Here is a 22,257-nt window from a genome sequence, read left to right on the forward strand (position 1 = left end):
ACAATTAAAATTAGTCTATGCTACTAATTAAAATTATAAGAGAAAAAATGTTTTAGTTAATTATTTTATGTCAATAAGGATTGATTCACTTGATAAAGACTTAAGTCATGGAGACATGAATTTTAATCACATTGTCGACGTTTGGTGAATCTCGAGATTCAACTTATTGAAACATTATTATTCTAATTTTTAATTTATATCTTACTTTCGGTCGTCGCCACTGTCATGACCTATTAAATATATGAAGTAATGAAATAGTTTACCAAACTAAGGATTTAATCTACAATGAAATAAGGAAGAAAATAGAAGTGGGGAACTTGATGGTTGTAGAAATGTAGACTTACATTTCACAATTTACGTCATTGGATAAGGAGAATGGCAAAGTAACTCCACGTTTTTTTGAAAAGAGAGCATGCTTTGTCATCCTTTCTTTGAGGTAAAGTATCACCCATTGCTTTTAAGGAACACACAAGGAACACGTCTATCATTCGTAGTAGATGACAATGATTTCAATTCATGCACACCATTAAAATATTCACTTGAAGCTGTATCACCACCTAGACCAGTGACAAAATTTAAGTATGGAAGTAATTGATTCAGTTCATCATCAAAGCTAAAGTTTTATCCTGGCTCCTCTATCAAGAACAGTATAGCTAGCAAAGTTAGAGAATGCTACAAGCACATTCTTCATCTTATGGTTAATGGATTTCCTTGTTTTTTTATGAGAGATATGAAATGGGATTGAAAGTTTAGCTATTATATAGTTGCATATATAAGATATATGATCAAGATTGAATCATGAGATCAGTGCATAGTTCACCATATATGTGATTTACTTTTATTAAAGAGTCAAGGTGGATTCTTGTGAGACACAAGAATAAAAAACATTATTTTGTTTAAAAATTAATTTTTTAATCGAATAAATTAATAAGGGTAAAATTAGTCTATACTATTAGTGAGGGTGTCATTTTTGACTACGGGTGGACGAGTCATTAATAATTTTCCTGATCCTAATCAATTCCCTAACTCTGAACTCTAATTCATTAACAATATTTTCCAAATTTAAAAAAATAAAAGGTTTTTATGTTTTGACCATAAAAAATGTAGTAGTGATACCTAATTATTTGGGAAAAAGATAGATATTGGATTCAACCACTTCCTAAATCGTATATTCGATTGACCAACCGAAATCGGGTGTGACATCATTATATTGCTTTTCTAATATACAATAATGTATTATTTTTTATTACTCCAAATTATTTTATTTATTTGGTATATTTATATTATTTTACTATCATTATATTTCTGCACATAATATAATATATACATTTACTTTTATTTTATTAAGAGTCATATAATAATACAATATTTTATTCATATATTAATGGTATGTTACTAAAAAAATAATATACCATTATTTGTTATTTTAATGGTCCTTTATTCATTTTCTTTTTTATTAGTTTTGGTAAATTACCATACTTTTTATTAAAAACACAATTAACATATTATTTTACAGATTTCATATATTATTTTATTTTAATCACTATTATTGTTGTATTTATGTATAACAAGGAACAATATAATTAGGGTTGGCAATGAACCAAATCAACTCCATATTCGTTAGAAACTCGACTCGTTATTTAGCTTGACAAACTGGGTTCCAGTACAAAACAAAAGACATGTAGGGACAGACTTTTTGCCATACTTACATGCACCATGGCAAATTCAAAAAATAAGGCCCAAAACTAACATTGTGGCCCATGGTTCATCTTTCACATACATCACTTTCACTCTTTCACGTATTCTTTTCTCCTCTCAAAAAATTACTTCTTCTTCACTTCACCACTTTCACACTTTTACACCATAAATCACTTATTCTTCTCTTTTCCAGAAATCACTTCTTTACTTCATCACTATCCAGAAATCAATTCATTCCAAGCTTGTTATATAATTCTATAATATTGGTAAGAAATCATTTCATCTCCTTCTTTAATTCTATAATTTTGTTTCAAATCACTTCATTAACTCTAATCCCTAATTTTGAGCTTCTCAAATCCCTAATTTTGTGCTTCTCTAATCCCTAATATTATTAGTTATAGAAATCTGAGAAATTATAGTCCCTAATTTTCAATGAATGTTAGTTCAATAGAACCTACTAGAATATATTATATTCTATTGAAGGTAATAGTAGAGTAATAAAGTAAGATAGAAGATAGATATAAGACATTGGAATAGGAATAGAGAAAGATGTACCAACTGATTTCAAAATATGAGTGAAGTTATGAATGAAGTTACTGATTTCAAAATATTATTAGTTATGAATGAATTCTCTGTTCTTCTTTCCATTTTGTCTTTTATTGTTAGTGCAAATGTGTTTTAGACATTATCTGGTGCGTGCAAGATTTCAAAATCTTGCGTGCAAATGTGTTTTATTGTCTTCTACCAGCCTTAGTTATGAATGAATCTACTTTTTCTTGTTTTGATATGAAAAAGGTCGCATCAAAACAAATAAAAATTGACATGATGCTCTATATAACCAGCCTATCACTTTCTTTTTTAAAACAAATAAAAATTAAAATGTTGCTTATAATTATAGTTTCAAAATATATATTTATAAATATATATTTTATTTATAGCAGTTAATTCATTTTAACCTGATAAACCTACATTCTGCATATTGCAGAAACTGACTTATTATTTCACTACCTATAGTCCATGTACACCAATATCAACATCTCTTCATTCTAAAGAAAAAAATAGAATAGGATTTAAATCAATCTTACTTCTAATTCAAATGTTAAAGCATCCCATTGTTCAGTAAAGCATTCCTTTTTCTGCAAATTGTCAAGATAATCTCTCTATCCGAACTTCACTGAAAACAAGCAAACAAATTATACAAATTATAAATGTTCTCATAGGTTCTACTGCTGATTATTATTTGATAGAATGGTTGTTGTCATCAAGCAACAGTTGATTAATGCTTTTAATATTATTCTTCATTTTCAACTGTGTGTAGTTAGTTCCTTGGATTGTTTGACACTTGGGTTCTGTTTTTGTCAAATCGAATACAATCTAGCGATCCTATCTAAGAATTGAAATTGTACCCAAAAAGAGGTGGCGAGAATCTAAAAAATATGAAGTGAGGCAAGAGATTATACTTCGAGTAATCGAATTTTCATAGGCTGAGAAACTAGCTAGTTAACTTGTTTGTTACCTGATACTAAACATCTGAACTTTTGGATGGTCTTATTGTCTCAAACATTAGGATAAACCAATATAGAGAGAAGGAAATGGTAGCTCCAACTAAGATTCTTTTCTTTACTTCATATGCTTGAATTATGCATTACAGTGCTATAGCTGTTACTTATTTTCATGGCTGAAGACACTTGCTGATTCTTAGCTAGCTGAAACGATAAAACGTAATTACTTAAGTATATGAACTTTTTTTCCTTGCAAGTTTCCAGACTGCAATTAAAAAAATTGCTACCTTTTTTTTCCTTGCAAGTATATGAACTTCCACTATTTAAATGTGAATTATGATTTTTTTTTTGGATATAATATAAATCACCTTTGATTGGATCTAAATCATGCACATTCCTGCTTTTGGATTGTATATATATATCTTAAGCACATGAATGTGCAACTTTTGAATACTGGAACACATGAGGATTATGCATAAGCTAGTCACTATTCACTAATCAATATTATATTTGTTCATGAAAAATAAAAATTAGAAAAGATAACAAGGAAGAGGCAATAACAGCTGCACGTTCTAATTCTAACTTGTACTTTTCATGTATATGTTTTGTTCTCTTGCAACCGCACAATGTCATGTTCACTATGTTTTTGACTTTTAAGTAAAAGCTTGTGCTGGTCAATGATAAAACACTCTGCCAGTTAGTTAATATGTCCAAATTTTTAGTTCATCCTTATATAATTTATAATACTACTGGTAACACACTCTTATATGTAACACTGAATTAAAATTTTACTATTGGTAACACTTGATAGCCATTATAGTCTGCAGAATCTTATCAAAAAACATTTGCTATGTATGCACTAAGTTTCAGTGCTTCGATTATGAAGTTATTTATATATTTCTTCCTCTCAGGTTGAACAACCAAACCAAATATATAAAAAAACAGTTTTTTACAATTGAAGAGTAAAATAAGGTAACATGCAGTGATAGACTAGAGAAGGATATTCAACAAAATCTGAGTAAGGCTCTAGAATGAGCAGGATTCAACAACATTTTATGCCTTACAAACTTTGACACTTGACCATTCATTTGCATTCTCTCTTGGTTTTGAGTCTTGTCTTTTGAGCTTCCTGCATTGGCTTCATTGTATAAAACTACTTGGGAATGATTCATTCTTGGACTCTTGGTTCCGAAGTCACTTGTTGGAATTTTTGTTTGTTGAGAAATAAGAGCTTGCATTGCAATCCTTAGTGGTATTCTAGGACTCTTGGCTATATCTTTACTAGCTTCAAAGGTGAGTTTACTATAATTGAGACATCTACAAAATCTTGATCTTTCCTCAAATGTGATTTTTGGATGAGACTGAAATTCATTCAATTTGGAAATGAGTTAGAGTTGTTGGTGTAAAATATGGTAGTAAGATGAAAATTCTAGTAAATGCTATCAATAATATCAATTGGAAGCAAGGGTTGAGGACAATATATTTAAGATGATTGACACTTATGAATTACATGTGCTTATGTTATAGTGATTTACTTAGTCTAAAATATTTGTTTAAACTTTACAGTATTAGAGGTACACTGAAGGTGTGAGAATTCTCAGAGTAAGGCCACATGCCTTAAGTTTAATAAACATTTCCCTTCTTCATGTCATGCAATAAATCAAAACTATATCAGAATAGAAATGGATAAGGCTCTAGAGTCTAGACCATAAAAGAAGGGTGAAAGAGCCAAATTAAGGTCTGAGGATTTGTATGGAACCTCATGATCAATTTGTTCACTCAAATGGTAGGTGCTTCTCTTCATGATCAATTTGTTCTTTTGTTTGTTTTTTTAGATGTAGTTGAAATACTAAACTTTGTGATAGATATGACACTCCATAATTCTCTTAATGAGACAAATTTGTTTTTTATGCAGGTCATGGTTCATATTACTATGACTTCATTTCCTGATCCCAACTTGGAATAAATAGAAGAGCATTGAGGTAATACTTAAGTTGTTGTTAAGTTAATCATTTAATATCTCTAATGATTTAGTAATTGAATTTAACATCAAAAACAAATTCACGCATTTATGATCGATAAGAGTTGGATTGAGAAACCAATTAGATCGAAGGAGTTCTTGGATGGGGTTGGTGCAATTTTTGGATTTCGCCTTTTCAAATGTACCTATAAATGATCAAATTCCATGTCTTTGTATTACATGTGGGTTTCTTAAAATGGGTAATAGAATTAAATGTTTAGTCATCTACTTCAAAAAGGGTTTCCCAGAAAGTACACATTTTGGTACATGCATGGGGAAAAGCATGTGCAAGATAATGTTGAAACTATAGCCCAACCACAAGAAGAGTTGGTTAGAAAATATCCAATGCAAGATATGTTAGATGGTATCTTTGATGATAGTGGAATTCAATAAGAATTCAAGATTCCGGTCATTCAAATATACCAAATGATGACTAGCCTATGGGTGATGCAAGTAAAGTCCAACAAGAAAAAATAAAAGAGCAATTAGGTGATGGAAATGAAGAATTGTACCCTGGTTGTAAAAAATATAGTAAAATATCATTCATTGTTCTATTGTATCATATAAAAGTCTTATGTAGTGCAACTGACAAAACATTTTCTATGATCATTGATCTTTTAAATGATGCTTTTCCCCATGCTAAACTCCCAGCATCTTTATACGAGGCAAAAAAGTTGATTAAGAAGTTAGGTTTAAGCTATGAAAAGATTCATGCATGTCCGAACAATTGCATGTTATATTGGGGTTCATTGGAAGACAAGAAGATCAAGAAGAGAGATAATTGCAAGATTTGCAATGCATCTATGTGGAAATCTAATGGAAATATTAGTGGTGCAAATGATATAGTGGTTGGCCAAAATACTAATAAAAAACACCAGCAAAGGTCTTACGTGACTTCCCACTTATACCAAGATTACAAAGACTATACATGTGTTCTAAAACTGCAGAGCTTTTGAAATGGCATGCTAAAAAGGCAAACCCGGATGGGTTGGTAAGGCATCCGAGAGATAGTAAAGCATGGAAGGAGTTAGACAAAATGTATCCAGACTTTGCTTTAGATTCTCGTAATATACAGTTTGCATTAGCTACAGATGGTTTCAATCCATTTGGAACTTTAAGTTCTAATAATAGCATTTGGCCTGTGACGTTGTATACTTACAATTATCAAGGTATGCACAATATTCCATTAACTTCAATATGTTATTATGTGTTTGCCTTTAATACTTTGCTTCTTGTTCATAATTGTAGATACCTCTTCAGGAAAAATTGAAACTCGAAAAATGCAAGCAATTCAGGTTTGGCATTTGGAAAAAACTAAAAAAGTTATCATGGAACTCAATGGTTATGGACAAGGCAATGACAATGGCTCAAACTTACTTGTGAGGTTTCTTGGTAAACTAGCTCAAAACTCAACAATTTGTCCTATATATGTTAAAAGATGGGATTGGATGTCAAAGGATAATAGATACCAACAATGGAAATATATTGAGGTAATTATTTAAATTTTTCTGCAATTTTAATAGTTTTTTTCCTATTGTCATTGAAATTTGACTAGTGTATTTAATAATGTGTGAAGGAAAATTTTGAGTTTGATTATGTTGCTGGAGTCAAATGGGCTATGAGTACTCTAGGTGAAAGATGGAGGGCCTATAAATATAGGTTAATGTGTAAGTATTTCTATCCTAATAAAAGTAAGGAAGACATATTTGCTAATCCTCTTCCAGGTTTAATAATGTGCTGATTGGACTGCATTTGTGCATCATTATAAGGAGGATAAGATGAAGGTAAACATTATGTTGTGAAGTATTTAATTTCTCCAAGACTTGTATTTTTTTTAATATAATGACTACAATGTTTGGCAATTGTAGAAACATAGTTTGGCGAACACTAGAAGTCGTAAGAATCTTAAAGTTTCCCATGCTGGTGGTAGTATGAGCAATGCAAGGAGAGGTCGTCAAATGGTAAGTTGTCCTAGGTAATTGTATTATTGTAAAGAATGAAGTTTTGTGAATGTAAAAACTTATGTTTCATTGGTTGTGTTAGGAGCTAAAATTGCAAAGACCTGTATGTCGTGGTGAGGTTGTTTTGTCAACTTTATTGAAGAATGATGGAAGCTATGTAAGAGAAGAAGGAAAAACTCTAGCTGTAAGTAATTTAAAGTCTTTTCATACATGACATGTTACATATGTCCTAAAAAGTGTATCATTTTTAGAACCATTTTCCCAACAAGTTTAATTGTTGATTGTGATTAATATTCTATTGTATTCTGAAATTTAATGGGTTTTCCTTAGAGCATATTACAGCTTATGGTTTTTTAAAAGCCAATTGCTGAGATAAGCTGCTCTCAAACTTTTTCCTGAGAACACTGTTGGAATAACTATATTACTATGCATAACTGCTGCCAAAAGTGTGTAAGACTTAACGAACCATAGTATCATTCGAAAATATTTCCCAGTGTTGGCTTTACATTTCCAATTTTAGTTGTCACTATCAGCATTGAATTTAATTCTTAATGGATAATTTTGTTTTGTGCTTTAACAATATGAGAAAGTGATAAGTTGTGAAATGGATAATGGTATGCAGTTAGTTAGGTAGGCAAATGCATAATATCATTTTGTCCTTTTTGATTCTATTTGCCATTATATAAATTATTAATTTCTTGTTATTAAATAGGATAAAATATCAGAGCATTTACCTCAAGACCAAGAAAATGTCACTACTTCAGATGTTTCATCAAAGGTATTTTCTCATCCTAATGATGCAATTGGAAAAGCATATGGAGCTGAACATTCAGGTCGAGTGCATGGTTTGGGCACTGGTATTTGTCCCTCTAGTGTTTTTGGAACGTCTAGACATTTTACTGGTTTTGTGAATTCTAGTGGCTCTAGTCAACACATTGAAGACTTGAAGAAATATGTACAAACTTTGGAAGTAAAACTATCAAGGTATGAAGAGACCAAGGAGCAACTTGCACATACTAAGAATCGTTTGGCTACTCTTGAGAAGTTTCTAGTCGAAAACTTTGGTAGTGAGTTAACCACTTTCGCTCGTGATGTTCCACCATCTTAGATATGGTTTCTTAGAATTCATGAACTTATATGATCTTAACATTTTGCATTTTGTTTTTTATAAGGATTTTTGAATGTTAAACATTTGGTAATTGTATCAGATTCAATTTTCTAATGGTATAACACTTACTACTATTAATATTAGCTAGGAAATATTTAATTTTATTATAAATTTAGCATTATATTATTGAAAATAAAGATTGTGAGACAATGACACATTGAGATCATGAGAGGAGTATGTACGAAAGTAACTTTAAATAAATTTAATTAGCCACGGATGGATTGTGGAAAAATAAGCAACTTAGCCACGGTTCTAGTGTTGCAAAATAGCAACTTAGCCACGGTTCGACTGTAGCTGAATTAAACAGACCGTGGCTAAATAAATGTTACCACATTTCACATAAATGTAGCAAAATAACATAATGACCGTAGCTAATTTTAGCAACACCATTCCTTGCCACAACAACATTAAGTGTGGCCACTCAATCTAGCTACGTTTTTTTTCACTTTAGCCACAGTTGCAACCATGGCTAACAGGCATTTTTACTGTAGTTCATGAACCAAATGAGCCAAACATGTGCTGGAATTTAAACTCGTTACAAAAACGAGTCGAACCTGAACTGGACATAGTTCGAGTCGTTAGGTTCATGAACTAGCTTAATATATATATATATATATATATATATATATATTATATTTAAATATATATAGACTGATATTTTATCTTTATTTTTATTATCCCATTTCTTTACCTTATTTTTATGTTTATTTTTGTTGTATTTTTTACATAGCTTTTTGCAATATTTGTTTAAAATGGATTAATTCTTTAAGTTGTCCAATATTTGCTATAAAACTAACTCGTATTAAACTTGAGTCGAGTTTCGAGTTGAGCAAGTCATTATCGAGTGGAATCGAGCTGAATTCTAGTTCGACTCGTTTGCAACCTTAAATATAATAATGTATTATTTTATGATTACTCCATATTATCTTATTTACATTGTATTTTTATATTATTTTATTGTCATTATATTTATTACAAATAATATAATGAATACTTTTACTTTTATTTTATTAAATGTCATATAATAATAAAATATTTTATTCGTATGTTAATGGTATGTTACTAACCAAATAAAGCATTATTTATTATTTTAATTGTGCTTTATTCATTTTACTTTTTTAGTTTTTGTACATTACGATACTTTTTATTTAAAAATACAATTAAAATGTTAGTTTACATAATTCATATATTATTTTATTAAAATCATTAATATTTTCTTTTTATGTATAATAACTTAACAATAAACAATAAAATAGCTTAAACGTAGTTAAGCATGCTTGGGCGAGAGTAACACTTGGACGGATGCTCTCGTACGAAGTTCTCATGTTGCACCTCTTTTAATACCAAAAAGGCGTTGATCTAGTGGTGTAAGGCCCCGCTAGATCACCATGATGGCCAAAAGGTCAAGGGTTCGATTCCTGGGAGCGACCCTTGTTGGGAGAGATGGTCACGAACCTCGAAAGGGATTAGTTCCTTACCCAAAAGATGAGGGAATACCCTTGGTAGTACCAAAAAATGCAATAGCTTAAAGTAGTTGTTGGTATTGTAGGTCAAGTACTAAGGTTCACCTTTCGGTCCTTTCCTAAAATGTATTATTATATAGTCAGTACACTCACACTAGTTCGCTCTCCAGTACACACTATAAGATTTCAGGAATATCGTTCACTTCGTCAAAGGCAACAGTTTTGTATTTATGGTAGTCTTAGATGTTCCCTTTTGTTGAGGCCAAAGCTTTTTGATATTTTTGAAACACTTTTTTAACGTTGTTTTCATTTAAAATAGGCAACGACTTTCCTTGATCTTTAACACAAATAGTTAAAATTGTTGCATATAAGAAAAGGTTAAAACTGTTGTTGTTTGTCATTTAGTACAACTTTAAAACCATGGTCACTGCTCATATAGGTAACAACATGAAAATGTTGCCTGTGGTCATTTAGTATGGCTTCAAAATTGTGGCAAAAAAGCATGGTCTTACAATAAATGTTTTTGTTATGAAAAGGAAATATTTATTCGTTTAGCTATTTAAGAACAATTCTTTCATTATATCACACATAATTCTTTTATCATGTGTTCTTTATGTCAAACATCACATTCGACATATATCAAATATGATAAAAGTACTTAACATATATAAATTAAAGAGTCATACAATTATATATCTTTTTGTCAAAAAGATATTGTAGAGGACATACACATATGTATCCATTAGTGTTTAACAAGATATAATTATAATCTAAACTCTTAGAATATTTTGTTTCCATAAACAAACACACCTAAATAGCACAAATTTCAAACTACAATAGCTAGTTCATGAACCTAACAAGTCGAACGATATCCAACTCAAGTTCGGCTTGTTTCTCTAACGAGCTCAATTTCCAGCTCATGTTCGGCTCATTTGGCTCATGAACCAAGTTTGTTGAGCTAAATAACAAGTTGAGTTTCGAACCAATAATCGAGTTGGTTCGGCTCATTATCAAACCTAATTGTGTATTTAAAAAAAGCAATATACAGTTGTTAGACCCAACTTTTTATGGACAATTAATTATAGAATTTAAGAAGAGGTAGAATTCAATTTCGATATCTCCCAAAAAATTTAAAGGCGCCACTATGTTTTTATGATCAAAACATAGAAACCTTTTTTTTATTCCGAGATTGGAAAATATGGTCATTTAATTAGAGCTCTAAATTAGGGAATTTATTATGGATAAGGGGAACTATTAGCACATCTTTCACCCGTATTAAAGTGTCACCCACGCTAATGACATGGACTAATTATACCCTTAATTCGTTCAATAAAAAATTAATTATTAAAACAAAATAATATGTTTTCTATTCTTGTTTCTCACAAGATTGCATCTTGACTCTTAAATAAAAGTAAAACACATAAATGGTGGATAATACACTATTTTCTCAATTTAATCTTACAGCTACAACTATATATAGTGGCTAAACTTTTAGTCCCATTTCATATCATTCATAAAAAACAAGGAAATTCATTAACCATAAGATGAAGAACGTGCTTGTAGCATTTCTAACTTGGCTAGCTATATTGCTCGTGATAGTTGAGCCAGGACAAAGCTTTAACTTTGATGATGCAACGAAACAGTTACTTCCATGTTTAAATTATGTCATTGGTCTACAAGGTGATATACCTTCAAGTGAATGTTGTAATGGTGCCCGTGCACTGCAATCATCAACACCTACTACAGATGATAGACGTGAGGCTTGTGAGTACCTTAAAGCAGTGGCTAGTTCTTTGCCTCTAATAAAGGAAGACAAAGCAAGCTCTCTTTTCAAGAAATGTGATGTTACTGTGCCATACTCCTTCTCCAAGGATGGAAATTGTGAAACGTAAGTCTATATTTCTACAAACAACAAGAAATGTGATGTTATTTTTTCCTTATTTCATTATTTAGTTAATCCTTAATTTCTTAAGATATTTCATTTATTCAAATATTTAAAATGACATCATAGTGGCGGCCTAAAGCAAGGTATTAAATTAAAAAACTTCTTTTATGTATAACTATAATAGTGCTTCAATGAGTTAAATAATAGGGTTCACCAAACATCGATAATGTGATTTGAATTTAGGTCTTTATGAAACATGAGTTAAAATTTTATCAAGTAAATAAATCCTTATTGACATGAAATAAATGTTTTCAGAACTAAAACATTTTTTATTATACAATTAAAAATCAAAAAGTTTGAAAGTAAATATTAACACAATATGAAAGAAAAGTTTAAGTGAAATATAATCATTTTTCGATTATATATTTATTTATATTTCATTTCATAATTTAATTATATATATATATATATATAACTGGAATAATGTGTGGCTGGAAATATTAGGAGACCAAATGCAATGGCATGAGAGGTTTTATCCTCAGGTCGGTCATTTGTCACATTGATCTTTTGATGACTTAACACTCCAAATATGTCCTTCAATTTGTTTAACAACTCTTAAGGACTTAATTATTGACACAAAACTTCTAAACGTCTAACTAGTAATGTTGGACAAATTTTAATTGTTTACCCTTGTTGTTTAATCAAATAGTTAATATATACTTGTTACTTTTTTGTTACTGTAGTTATTGAGATTGTAGGTTTATTTGTTTTTTCGCTTTTTGCAGCATCTCTTGATCTCAAAGAAATGGAGAAAATAGTTTATTAAAGAATACGATATTTGGACTTTAAAGTTGTTAATTTTGTATTGTTGGTCGCGAATGACTTTCATCATGTAATAAAATATTTAATTTAACAAGGATTTGTTATTCAATTGATTACATTAATTATTCTAATAATTTTTCATAAAATAATATAAATATAAAGAGTAAATGGTACAATATCTAGAATTAAAGAGAATAAAAAATATATCAAAAATAATTTTGAAGATAGAGGTTACCAAATGATGTAACTATCATTTACCACATCCTTCTAGTAAAATTTAAGTCACAAAGGTGGACAATCCAATAATTAGAAATATTCTCTCAATTCAATCTTACATCAACAACTGTATATAGTAGCTAAACTTTTAGTCCCATTTCATATCTTTCATTAAAAACAAAGAAAATCATTAACCATAAGATGAAGAACGTTCTTGTAGCATTTTTAACTTGGTTAGCTATATTGCTCGTGGTAGTTGAGCGAGGACAAAGCTTTAACTTTGATGATGCAATGAACCAATTATTTCCATGTTTAAATTATGTCATTGGTCTACGAGGTGATACACCTTCAAGTGAATGTTGTAATAGTGCACGTGTGCTGCAATCATGAAGACCTACTACAACTGATAGATGTGAGGCTTATTAATACCTTAAAGCAATGGCTAGTTCTTTACCTCTAATAAAGGAAGAAAAAGCAATATACAATTCTTCTTACTTCTATTTCCTTGAGTATTATAATTTGAATCATTAAATGGAGCTTTATTTATGTGAGTTGTCTGGCAAAAAAATTACACCTCTTAAATACATTTGGGAAGGACCGAGAGGTGAATCCAACTATCAGACCATTCAATTATTCAAACTAATATCCTAATTTATGAGAGTTGTCTTAGGATTCACAGGGGTTTCTGGAATTAACCTTGGGTTGCAACAAAGCGATTGGATAGAAAGGTCCAAGTAAATGATTCGATTGATAATTATACCACGAGAGTAGGTGTGACTTTAATTGAGTACATGTGTCGAAGCTCGAGAGAGGATGACACATATCAAAGAGCAATTCACCCTTGCAACTTAAAGTTCATGAACAGGAGCAAAACAAGGATTTGCGAGTGTAAAAGTGGTAACCATTCTCCTAAGAAATCTTCCTAAAATAGATTTCAATCCTTTTTTATTATTTTCATAATTATTCTTATCAATTGTTTAATTATTCTAAATTCACTTTTAATTCCTTTTTGAGTTAAGTATAAATTAATTGTTACAATTAAAGGATTTTTCTAGTCCTTGTGGATCGATCTTTTATTACTTGACGAGATAATTGTGCACTTGCGATTTGCCCTATCAAGTTTTCGGCACCGCTGCCGGGGACTGTGTTAAAATTTCATTGATTCTCAATTAATTCATTACTTTACTCTAGTGTATTAGGCTTTTTCCTTTTTCTTGGTACCTTTGTAGGTTCACATTTGGTTTATGCAAAGCTCAAATTACTACTTAGAGCCAGAAAGGACTTTCCATAGAAGAAGAAGACAACAATGAGAAATGGCAAGAGAAAGATGTGTGCGTATACACACAATGCCTAACGAGATGAAAAAACACTTCATGACTATGCAGCCCCTAAATGCTCGTAGTTCACGTCTTGGAATAATCTGCCCAACTATTGAGGCAGAGAACGTTTCTTTGCCATTTGCTCTAATCGAAATGGTGATGCGAAACCAATTTGGAGGAGGAGCTCATGAAGATGTGAATACCAACATTGATTAGTTCATGAAATTCTGTAGATTTTAAGGATCCATGGAGCTTCTAAAGATGTCATTCGTCTCCGCATGTGCACTAGGCACCTCTGCATGCCTTAGAGACGGAGCTAAGACGTGGCTAAGAAATCAAAATTCTGAAATTCAAGCAACATGTTGAAATTTGGAGGAGGATTGTCTCAATAAATAATTTCCTCTTTCCAAAATTGTGTCCTATAGGCACCTCATCCAAAAGTTCAGTCAAAAGGATAGGGAGTCAATTGTTGAAGCCCGGGAAAGATCAAATGAGTTGACTGAATCTTTCCCTCATCATTGTGTTTCACCTTGGGTGTTGGTTCATAACTTATATAGTGGGCTAGATTTTTCATCACAACAATTTCTAGACTCTTCCGTAAGTGGTGTATTTATATGCAAATGAATATATGTTGCTTCAAAAACCATGGAGAATGTGGTTTCCAATCATCACCAATGGGCGAATGAAAGGAGACATCATCCAAGGAGAGACTCTAGTGCATACTATTCATGAAATCAAATGGAGAATGTAATTTCCATAATGGATAATCTTTCTCAAAGGTTTGGAAAGCTGGAAAAGTATCATGCTAATGTTATTGGGTCAATTGTAACATGTGAGGGTTGTAGAGTCAAAGGACATGCTTGGTCTGAATGCAAACAATTCACTGAAACTGAATATGGAGCACTAGTCCATCAACAACCTGAATCATGCAACTACTATGACTACAAGGAGAGGAGCGGACAACAATTTAACCCACCATACAGGCAAAACAATCCCAACCTTTCCTGGATGAGCAACAACATTCTAAATAATCAACATCAGGATGAGTAAGGTAATATGAAACCAATAACACGGTTTCCACAGGTACAATCTTCTCTTATTGATCCCACTCTTTTAACAATAATGGAAGGTTAGAAAAAATATTTGCTAACCTTAATAAATTTCAAGAGGAACAAATCACAATTAATAAAAAATGTCTCAAATATGTTAAATGATCTGAATTCTAAGATAGGAAACTTGACAATCCATGGAAAATGTTAGAAACACAAATTGCCCAACAAGCTAGCAACTTTAATAGGCAAATAATGATGTTGCCAGGTCAGCCAAGGAAATATCTAAATAATGAACATTGTAAGGTTGTATGAATAAGGAGTGGGAAGGAACTCAAGGATATTCCTCGTATTGGAAATGATACAAAAGTAAAAGAGAAACATAATGAGATACAACTCCTCGAAGGGGAACAAAATTCTAAACAGGTGTCTAAGTTTGTAGCTCCACCATCATATGTACCACCATTTCCTTTTCCCCATATATTCGCAAAGGCAAAGTTACAAAAGAAATATGGGAAATTCTTATATATTCTTAAGAAATTATATATTGATTTGCCCTTCATTGAGGCAATGTAGGAGAAGACTAGAGGAGTATGAAACAATTGCTTTAACTGAGGAGTGCATTGATTTTATTCAAAATAAATTGCCTCCTAAATTAAAAGATCCTTGTTGCTTCTCTATCCCATGCTTAATTGGTAATACTAATTTTTACCGTGCTTTATGTGACTTGGGATACTTCTGAGCCTCATGCCCTTATCCGTATGTACAAAATTGGGTGTGGGTGAACTAAAACCCACTACTATATCACTCCAATTAGCGGACAGGTCAGTTACCTACCCTATAGGCATCTTGGAGGATGCTCCTATCAAAGTTACAATTTTTTTCATTCCAACGAATTTTGTAATAGTAGAGATAGAAGATGCACAAATGTCAATTATACTAGGTAGAACATTTTTAGCTACCCCTGGTGCTATAATTGATGTTAAAAATGGAAAAGTTTCCCTGAGCATAGGGGATGAAAATGTTGAATTTTATATTGTTAAATCTATTAAACAACCTTCTCTTGAGGACTCATGTTGTTGGGTTGATATGCTGAACTAAGTTGTGAAGGAGGAAGTGGCTAAATTGGAGTATGAGGATCTCTAGGAGAAACACATGCTGGAATGTGACGCATCAAATTTTGATGAGGAAGTGGTTGAGATTAAGGGATCCGTAATTGCAAGTGCAACACTCCCCTATAGCCTGCAAGAGGAAAACTTGAGGGTCACACCTAAATCTAATGATAGGGAGAAAGGGAAAGCACCTAAATTGGAAGTAAAAACAATCTCTCCACCCTCGAGTATGAGTTCATGGGATCCTGCATGACGCACACGAATAATTATGAAAATATTATAAAGGATTAAAATCTAATTTAGGAATAGTTCACAGGATAAGGGTTACCTCCTTTACACTCGCAAATCCTTGTTTGGCTCTTTTTCATGATCTTTAAGTTGTGAGGGTGAATTGCTCTTTGATATGTGTCATCCTCTCTCGAGCTCCGACATGTGTACTCAATTGAAGTCACATCTACTCTCGTGGTAAACTTATCAATTGAATCCTTTACTTTGATATGTCTATCCAATCGCTTTGTAGTAATCCAAGGTGAATTCTAGAGACCCTTGAGAATCCTAAGACTAATCTCGTCAATTAGGATTATAGTTTGAATAACTGAATGATCAAATAGTTGGTTTCACCTCTCGGTCCTTCCCCAATATATCTAAGAACTGTAATTTGTTGGCTAGACAACTCACATGAAAAAAACTCAGTTTAATGATTCAAATCACAACACTCAATGAAATAGAAGTAAGAACAAATGTTTCTTGAATATAAAATGGCATAGCCCCAATCCTAGAAACAAAGGGAATTACTGACTCATGATGGAGAAGAGAATACTAAATTCTAAATTAGAGAATTGTCATGTAAAGTATAAAGTGTGTTTAGTCCTTGAGGGAGAACCCTTTTTATCCTAATTACAAAATATTGGGATAAGCCCAACAAAAAAAATCTAAAAAATAGGAATAGAATATAACATTCACGACTTCTTTTGGCCCTTCAATTGGTCTTCGTATAGTCTCAACACCGAATATCATCTTCTTGCACCCAATCTCTACTCTTTTTGGCTTCATTCCATCAAAATTGCACAACATAGCCAAAAACACCTACTCAACCCGAACAAAGAGAATTATAAGCTAAAAAAAATCCTAAAGTCATAATTATGTCCTAAAATGTAAATTAAATGCAATGCAAATGTAATATAATTTGACACTCATCAAATCCCCTCAAGTTAATCTCTTGCTTGTCCTCAAGCAAGTATTATGTCTAACTTTTATAATCATGTATGAATGGCAATATAGAAACCATGACCCAAAATAACCATAAATCTCATGATAGTTTTGAAACAATCCAGACATTAAGAAAAGACAATCATAAATGAATTTAATTCATGCTAAGTCTTTGAGTCATAACAATTGCATGAATCAGAGTCACTTTTCTCCCATCACTCTCATGTGTTTAAAGGTCATTGTGTTTTGCTCAAATTTTCATGAAAGTAAATTACCATAGGCTTGATTATAGACCAAATTGCCACTGATTGTATTTGAATGTATACAATAATCAAGAGGTCTTTAAGTGGTTGTAATGGGGCCAATGATTTAAGGTACGATAAACAAAGAAAGGATAATTCAAAAGGCTTATGATTGTTTCCCAAAATACTTAAACTTTTTAGACATCCAATTGAAGCATTGAGATTATCTTAATAGGCTTACTCTATCATATGATCATTTTTTTATCAACACTTCTCTTTACTACATACTTTTTCAATCCTTTCTTTTTTAGTATACTTTGTATTATTTTTGTTATTTTTGATTCATTCTTATTATTTTTGTAAAAGAGAAAGGATGATTTTTTTTTCTTTTTCACCTTTTTATGGTTTCCTTCACTACACATGACCTTTTTACCTTCCCCATTGCTTCAAGCAAACATCACAAATTACCACAAACCCTCATTTTAGTAGTTATGAAAAATCATTAAAGTGCTAGCTTAAAAGTGGCAAACTAACGAGTTTTCAATGTTTATAGCAAGCGGTTGAAGGTCAAAAGAAAAAGTCCTAATTGCCTCTATCATTTTTACGGATACAAACAGACTTCAATCTTGAAACGGTCACAAATCAAGTTCTAGAATGTACAATCATCGAAAATTATGCACTCATGAAAGAAAAATGGTTTTTATGCAATTATCAATTCAAATCAGAACCCTTATTGTGTTTGGCCCAAGTTTCTCACTTTTTGTTCATTCAACAAAAGTTATGAAACAAAGACCTTTATTTAACCAAATTTAATTCACAATTGTCAAATCTAATGTCTTTCATGTTATTATTCTATCAACAATTTTTTTTCTTCAATGGGTCATAGATCAACAATTATCATTTATGCATAATGTTTCATTTAAAGCAAACAAACAACACATAGAACAAAATAGATGATATATGAGATATGAAACATATTCTAATGAATGATAATATGAATATTAAGCCTAAATTTTTTTAATATATATATGGTATGCATGACATGGATGAGTGAAAGAAATTTACATTATCCATTCAAGCTTAGAAATTTACATTTTCCCCAATGTAAAAATCTAAACAATAAGTGAAAGAAAAATAAAACTCACGGGTTACGTAGGAAGTGTCCGCAACTCATGTGCCAATTATAAGTGGTTGACTTTATTGGGTGTAGTGAAAGTACCTACAAAAGAAGAGAAAAATGTCCCAAATGGGCCATATGTCCTAGATGGACTAGGTGCAAATATGCTATTTGAATGGGGCATCTAATAAGCATTATTGTGTTAGCACTTTTTCATGTAGTTTTTTTTTAATTTTTTTTAGATTTTATGATTTTTTTTTTGTGGCTGACACTATATGCATCCCCTTATAAAGGCTCCAAACTCAGGGAGGCACGAAAGCTAACACTAAAAACTAAATTTAATGAATTAAGAAAATGTACTTCCAGCATGGGTTGTCTCCCACAAAGCGCTCGTTTAATGTCATTAGCTTGGCGGTTGATCCTTGCAAATCATGTAGGGTCCAAGAGGGCTATGTTTGTTTGTTTCTCCAATCGCTCATCTACTAGATAATGCTTCAAACATTGACCATTCCTCCTGAAGTTTCATTTTTCCTCATTCCATATCTCAACTACTCCATAAGGGTAGACCTTGATGACTTTGAGCACTTGATGGAATCCTATAGGGGGATTACGTTTTTGTTTTGGATCATTCTTGATGGTAATTACTTTTTTGGGACTTTTGGAATTGTATTTGTTTTGGATGTTTTGAATGTTGTTAGGTTGTGTTTTGGGCCGTGGGGTTTTGATTGTGTTTGATGGATTTGGTGGTTGTTTGGTTGATGATTGATGTACTTGTGATGTTGTGGAATGTGTATGGGATATTTTTTTGGGGAATTATGGCCGTGAGGATTAGGGTTATGTGAGGGTGTTTTATGGGTGTTTGGCCGTGGGAAGTGAGGGGATTTTGGGTGGTTTTGGTGAGTGTTTGGCCGTGGGTTTGGGAACAAGAAGATGGAGAAGACAAGAAGGATGGAGGCGCCACAAGAAGTGATTCTTGATAAGCCTTAAGGAATTTTCGCCACAAGATGAGTATCTTGATAAGAAAACAAGCTTGGTTGAACCAAGAACACTAGGAGAAATCTCAACTAGCAATGGAAATTATCCAACTAAAATCTCAAATTGTTTTTATTCATAAGGCAATTCGGTTACATATATAGGGAAAGGAACTCAGCCATGTCCCTATTCCCACGTGAATCAAAGAGTAAAACATATTGATAGACTTTCCTAATTCGTATTCCCATGTGCTTTTTGTGTTTAAGGCAAGATTTTGAATGTTGAGTGAATCCTCCTTGGCTATCACGTCCCTATTCAAGTTTGTAGGCTGAATACATTCCTTTGGTACCATTAAGGAAAGAATCCATTGCCTTGAATGATTTCCAAACGTGTTGCTCTCATTAAGGAAAGGAGTTATGCTTGAGTATCCCCTTGATTTGCACGCCCAACACATGCCTTATTCAATTAAGGAAGGTGTTTATTCTTCCAATCTGAAATTGATCCATAAGGCAAGATTTTGCATTCTGAATTCTCCTCCTTCTTGATTTGTCACGCCAATTCCCATTAAGGAATGAATTTGTATTGATCCCTTGTTTGAATTCCACATGCCTAATTGATTTAGGGAACAAATCTTCATGGGCTGATAAATCATTGAAAAGTTGTCATTTATGTCCCAAATCAGATTTGTATGATAGGATTTGGCTTGGCTTAATTATGGAAATCATCCAGCCTTGAGTTCACACGTCCAAGCCTCAATAAGGAAAGATTTTATGACCTTTTATTCCCTTGATGCCTCTCCAAACGAATTGAACTCAATATGGTAAGGTTTTGAAATTGTCCTCCATTGAATTCACACGTCCAAGCTAAATAAGGAAGGCATTAATATGCTTCCTTCCTTGGTCTTCACGCCCTTCTCCAAGAAGGAAAGTTTGTACCTGATTACATAATTATTTGGTGTCCAAAATATAAAGATAACGTTGGCCACATTAAGCCAAAATACAACCCAAAAGGAAAGTCTTAAATTGTTCTTAACATAAGGAAATAAAATAAATCCTAAGCTATGTGTGGGCATCATATCCCACTTTATTAAATGGAACTTCCACATGCCTCATTCAACCCCTCCTTGGCCGTGGCCAACTTGGGCTTCTTCCTCAAGGATTATGCAATGAATGGGCTTGGTCTCTTTGCTGGCCTTTGTTGATTCTACCACTTCTCCTACTAGTTGATTGAGAGTTTGAAGTGCCTTCTTGGATTTGGACTGGATCATGGGCCCTCCTAGGCCTCTTAGCTCTTCTTCATTGATGGGCCTTGGTGGGTTCATATCAGTAGACCTTGATGACTTTGAGCAGACCTGACCATCTACACTTTAGCTTCCTTGGAAAGAGCCTCAATCTAGAGTTGAATAAGAGAACTAGTTCCCCTACTTGGAATTCTCTACAAAGTATGTGTTTGTCGTGCCATCTTTTTGTTCTTTATTTTTAAGTGCAAGCATTCTCATAAGTATCTAACCGCGGTTCTTCAAACTCTTGCAATTGGGAATTTCCTCTTTTCTCTAGCAACTTTCAGATCAAAGTTTAGCAATTTGACTTCCCAATATGCCTTATGCTCTAGTTCCACTAGAAGGTCGTAGGGCTTACCATAAATCAACCCGAATGGTGATATACCAATAGGTGTTTTATATGTAGTGCAGTAAGCCCATAGAGCATCATCAAGCTTTGAAGACCAATCTTTCCTGCTCATAGACACTGTCTTCTCCGGTATGCTCTTAATGTCATGATTTGATACTTCCACTTGATCACTTGTTTGAGGGTGGTAATGGGTACCAACCCGATGAGAAACACCATACTTATTTAAGAGGTTTTCAAAATGTCTTTCAATGAATTGTGAGCCTCCATCACTAATAATCAGCTTTGGGACCCTAAACCTTGGAAATATAATCTTGGTAAACAATTTGATAACCATTTTAGCATCATTGTGTGGAGATGAAATTGCCTCCACCCAATTAGAAACATAATCGACTACCACCAAGATATATTTGTTGTTGTTTGAAGTAGGAAAAGGTCACATATAGTCAACTCCCCATACATCAAATATTTGCACCTAAAGGATGGTGTTCATTGGAATTTCATGCCTTTTTTATATGTTCCCCACCTTTTGGTAAGAATCACATGTGAGAACAAAACTGCTTGCATCTCTGAATATGTGTAGCCAAAAGAAGCCACATATGAATACCTTCGCTGCTGTTTTTGAAGTACTGGCATGGCCTCCATATGAGGCAAAGTGGCAACAGCTCAGGATCTTTGACACTTCTTCATCTAGAACACATCTTCTATAAATACCATCAGCATAGAGTCGATAGAGGTAAGGATCATCCTAGATATACTTCTTCAGATCTTAGAAGAATTTCTTTTTCTGTTGCAGTGTCATTTCAGGTGGAAGAATCTTGCTACCTAATAGTTGACAAAGTCAGCATACCAAGGTGCCTCTGTAGTGGCTAGGTGG

At 32.5% G+C, this 22,257-nt stretch overlaps 2 long non-coding RNA genes across 2 annotated transcripts; one reads left to right on the forward strand and one right to left on the reverse strand.

Annotated features, from left to right (window-relative positions):
* On the reverse strand, nucleotides 2,932–8,433 carry LOC109346132. Its single transcript, XR_002107486.1, has 3 exons — nucleotides 8,422–8,433; nucleotides 4,251–4,259; nucleotides 2,932–3,006 (listed from the first exon to the last, which is right to left on the reverse strand). It is a non-coding gene; the product is annotated as an uncharacterized LOC109346132 (long non-coding RNA).
* LOC109346131 lies at nucleotides 6,940–7,361 on the forward strand. The gene is made up of 3 exons (XR_002107485.1): nucleotides 6,940–7,004; nucleotides 7,089–7,181; nucleotides 7,264–7,361. It is a non-coding gene; the product is annotated as an uncharacterized LOC109346131 (long non-coding RNA).

This window comes from Lupinus angustifolius, chromosome LG04 (genome assembly GCF_001865875.1).
Source record: "Lupinus angustifolius cultivar Tanjil chromosome LG04, LupAngTanjil_v1.0, whole genome shotgun sequence".
In the NCBI taxonomy this organism is placed as follows: Eukaryota; Viridiplantae; Streptophyta; class Magnoliopsida; order Fabales; family Fabaceae; genus Lupinus; species Lupinus angustifolius.